Raw genomic sequence first — 5,242 nt, forward strand, 5'->3', positions numbered from 1 at the left:
CCACAGCAAGTTTGGAGTCTCTAACTCCAACTCTCTAGCGCCACCACTTGTCCAAAGTTGCAATTTCTTTATGCTAATAACTTTTGAACCATAAGGCACAAAATTAAATTTCCTCTGAATCCTTGGCTCATGACGAGTTGAATGAACACCAAAAGTCAAAAATCGCAAGGTTTAGTTTTTTCGCTATTTTTAATTGTTCGTAAAACCTACTTTTTCGAACTCGTCCTAGGATTCCTTGCATCATGCTGAGAACATCGATAAAAATTTTGCCATAATTGGCTGAACTTCCTGTCCGCCATTTTGATTCATGTTGAAAACCTACTTTTTCGAACTCCTCCTAGACCGTTGGTCCAATTTTCACCAAATTTAACTCCGATCATCTTCAGACCATGCACGCAAAAAGTTATGGATTTCGTGTCGATATACAAAACGGTCATTGTTTAACGCATCAACGAATTTGCTGGAATGATGCCAAACTGCGTCTGAGACTGTATCTCTGCAAAGCTTTGACATATTTACACCAAACTTTGTATGTACCATTGTCACCTCACACTGACCATGCCAGATCAATTTGGTAACAGCGCCACCTATTGGTCAAAAGTGTTAAACCAATCATTAACCATTAATAATGAAATTTCCAAAAATGCTTATAACTTCTCATTACATTAGCCTATTGTAATCAAACTGGTCTCAAAACATTCCTTGGGTCATGCTGACAACATAGATACCAATTTTACCGTATCGTGAAAAGCGCTATACAAATAAACTTGAATTGAATTGAAATGCAGTGTTGCGATGATTTTTCAACAATTAAATATATGTTTAAGAGCATAAACATGGAATAAAACATTTTCAGTTCATCAGTACATCATTTTCAACTCTTTTGAAAGCTAATACGTGTGTTGCTGCTGCAGTATTTGTGCACAGCTGACTGAGTCATAAGTGAAAACGAGGGACAGAAAATGTTATTAGTGCGTATTAAAGGTGCTGTATGTAATTTTTTTTATTGTAATATGGCATGAGAATCCCATAATACATTTGCAGATATTTAGGAAACGCTAAGTTCGCATACTTGTTTCTCTGAAAACGATGCTACAGCCAGTTATTCTACTCAAAAATGTGCATTCCGTGTCAGAATGACTGTTTTTGTTTTGGTCTTTGTGACTCCGCCTACTGCCAGTTTACCTAATAGTATTTTGATACCCCGGGTTACCACATGGTGGAAAACACAGCGTATTGCATCCATGGAATCCAGCAAAAGAACTGGGTCAGTACCTAAAAAGCCTCCGGATACATCTAAAAAGCTCTATGACCAGAGGAACATTAAAACGTAAATAAATTAACTCATCAGCTTACAGTTTGTAGGGCTCGTCACCTTCCATTGTCAATTGCGCTCGTTCCTGTTGCATGTCTTCAAACTGGCAACCCGCGTTGTGTTAGTCTCCCCAATAGCGCTGAGTATGAGGATGAACTGCAGCACCCATTTCAACCGCTAGCCTTCAGTATTACATACTGCACCTTTAAAGTTACTTCTTTAAAGCACCTTTAAACCTATTGTGCCATTTTAAGGTTGCTAATATTGTTTTATGAGTCTCCTAAAACAGGTTTACATGCATGCAAGGTCAAAAAACATGTTAGTTTTCTCAAAAAATAGATTTAACTTTACCTAATTTCTAAATGATTCATAAACGACTTGTGCGAAGCAGTTCAAAGAATCAGGCTCTCTAAACCCCTCCTTTCCATGAGCCCTCCCTTCTGTGATTGGTCAGATGGTGCAGTCCTTTGTGATTGGTCCAGAGACGTAGAGAGATTGGCTCTGGATTGGTCTACGGCGTACAGCGCGTGTCGGAAACGAAACGCCCATTGCCATGATGGAATGACAGCGCTGGAGACTTGTCAATACATTGAAAAGATGGTATCGATTGTACCTTATGCCGAGTTCACAATAAAATACACATTTTTTTGGCGGGGTTCTCTTGGTACAATTCACATTCCAGGGCCTAAATATCACTTATTGGGATCGCTTCAACCTGCTGACATAAAAACCAACCGGCGGCAATCGCGGATTTGGCAACACTGGTCCGCAAACTACGTTTCATATAACTCCTCCGCGAACTTCCCACTGCCCTGTATCTTGGTCTCTCATTGGCTATAGGTCATCGCCGATGTAGTTTTCAGTCAGAAATCATTGCACACTGCGTGATTGTGACGAGTGAAAAATCGGGCTAAAATCGTGCAGTGTGAACTCGGCATTACTGTTGAACTGGCTGATCGCCAAGAGACTGATTCGCAAGCACGACTGGAGCAGGACGTTTCTCAATGGTAAGTGTCAAGTGTTAACAAGTTTGTGGTAATTATAAGATGTGATAAAACACATTTACTCTCACAGCATAGGATATAGCGTCTTCTAGACATGATGTTAAGCACACGGAAATTTTACTGTTTGTGGGTGGGCAAGATGGCGACGTAGAACGTGGGCAGACATTATGCAAATGTTACTTCGTGACATAGAGATGTAACAGAATAAGATTCGAATTCCTGAAGACTGGTTTAGGTGATTGCGAGCCGACTTTTTTTGATAGACAGTAACTTTATTTATCGTGCACTGTCGGCTTCACAACTTTGCAGATAGTTTATGTTCACGTACAGCTATGACACACTGCATGAAAGGTAATATTCGAAAAGGCATAATAGGGGCACTTTAAAGGTGCACTAAGCAATACTTGAAAAACGCTTTTGTGTCAGACTGAGTCCCAAAACACACTCGCTGCCAATCAGCAGTAAGGGGCGTGTGTAGTAATGACTGAGAAGAGCGCTCAGTGAGTGCACAGGACGGATATTAGCAGATCGACTATGGATAGAGAGAGACGGCAGATAAAAAAAGACGAACATTTTGGAGGAACAAAACATTCAAAAGAAGGGTTACGATCAGGCAAGAGGTATAGGACCCCCGTAAATAGGAGCAGCTTTCCATCGGTGGAGAAACTCAAGGAGCGGGAAGGCCTGGAATCGGACGCCATGCTTTGTTTCTTCTTGATAGGTGAGTTATGTTGATTTTTACTTACTTTTACCATAGTAACACACATCGCTTTCACTTATTGATGATGACATCATAGCAGATTCCGCCATGGTCGCTGCCAGCATAGATATGTATAAGTAGATGCCTCATTAGCGACTGTTACTATGGGCCGCTATACGTAAGCAGTCCGCCATATTCGAAAAGTCAATTTGACGTCATTCACCATAACAGTAACGTAAGTTACCAATGTTTCAAATCAAATTCTGGTGGTTTTTACAACCATTGGCTGTGCAGAATTGCGTCATCTTCGAATATTCATTGATTATTATGGTGAATGACGTCAAGTTAACCGTTAAAAATGGCGGACGCGTCTGCATGCTTGGCGCAGTCAAATGGGGAATCTACCTACATATCTATGGTGCATCTCAATCAGCTCCCTTGTTCAGTAGTAAGGGCACTGATCAGGGAGTCGGCCACTTTAAGGGCTGTCTCAATCGCGAAATCCTTCCAGTGCATTGGAACGTTTGCTCCCTGAAAAATCCGACAATGCACCGCAAAAACTAGGGCGCATCGGTGCTCACTGCTCCCTTACCGGAAATAACGTCACATTTCTGAAGCGCGAAACATAAACCACACGAGCCAACTTGATATAATGACACGCGATAGAAGATTTGAAAAGACAAACCGTTTTTAGTATATTTCAACATAAACACACATCGCTAGACAGGAATTGAACACATCTAATTAACATATATAATTCATATTTTGTTTATTAATTCCAGTGATGACGTTCTACTATGTTGTCCGTTGATGTTGTAATTAATCATGTAACTGGAATTCAAGTGATCACTGTCCCAACGTGCAGTGAGTCAGGGAACTTACCAGTGCCCGAATTCTTGTACATGATCTACTGATTCACGAGCTCAGGAGCTGATTGAGACGCAACATGGCTGCCAGGGTTGTGTACGTAGGCTACGTGTGGGGCGGAGTTATCAAAATAGGGGCGAGGTCCTTCTTCTTCTTCTTCTTCGTCTTCTTCGGTTTTATGGCGGGTAGCACCAATGTTAAGGTGCATTATCGCCACCTACTGTATTGGAGTGTGAACCAGAGTTTACCCTTTCATAATAAGAGGACAAAAAATACCTCAAGAAGATTTTTCCCACTAAATTCTCTTAATCAGCTCTGTTCTCTTAAGATACAAAAATACACTTTCTAGTCCATAAGTAAATATATTTTGAAGCTTTAGGTTATCCACTCCCATCTTTCTAAGTTCATTCTTCATTGTTTCTTGTTCATTAGTATACATTAGTATACTTTTGACAAACACAAATAACATGTTCTACTGATTCCTCCATTCCACAGTGCTCACATAATCCTGTTGGATGTTTATTTATTATTTTTAAGGTTTTATTCAGCATAGTATGCCCAACCCTTAATCTTGTTAGAATATTTTCCTCTTTGGTGCTTCTTTTAGTTATTCTCACGACTCCTACTTCTCGCTGTATTTCATAAAGTTGACGTCCTGTATTTCCTGTATCCCATTTATGTTGCCACTCCTTAGTGGTATATGCTTTAATTACTGCTTTTGCTTCATATTTACTAAGTGAGATAAGGGGGCGAGGTCCTGTTGGGGTATGGGCCTTTTAGTGTTTGTTTCAAGTACTGCTCACTGCAGAGCCAAATGACCTCCAGCTCCTCCCATTTGGCTCTGCAGCAAGCACCCTCTTGTTTGTTTTGGGGCTTTCAAATATCAGTAATATTATAATTAATATATAAGGTAATATTATACTATTCTAATATGTTAATATTTTTATTATATTGTCATATAATAGTCATCAATATATTTAGCATCAAACGTCAAACGTTTACATCAAAACGTTCCGTGTATGACAGTCAGCGGAAGTGAGAAAAAAGTGTTTATTACGTTTGAAATATGGATATTTATCCAATATAACTCCGTTAATATAATATAATAATAGTTAATATAACTCCGATTGGATTCATCTGAAAGAAGAAAGTCACATACACCTAGGATGCTTCGAGGGTGAGTAAAACACAGGCTAATTTTCATTTTTGGGTTGAACTAATCCTTTAATGGAGATTATGAGAGGGAACTAATGAGATGGTACTTATGACTCAATTAAGATTTTAGATGTCTAATGTTTATTCATCATCTTTACTGAAGTGACTGAAGTGTTAATGGAAATTCAAATGCCATTTTTT

This window comes from Sinocyclocheilus anshuiensis, unplaced genomic scaffold (assembly GCF_001515605.1).
Source record: "Sinocyclocheilus anshuiensis isolate Anshui unplaced genomic scaffold, SAMN03320099.WGS_v1.1 scaffold1943, whole genome shotgun sequence".
NCBI classification, from domain to species: Eukaryota; Metazoa; Chordata; class Actinopteri; order Cypriniformes; family Cyprinidae; genus Sinocyclocheilus; species Sinocyclocheilus anshuiensis.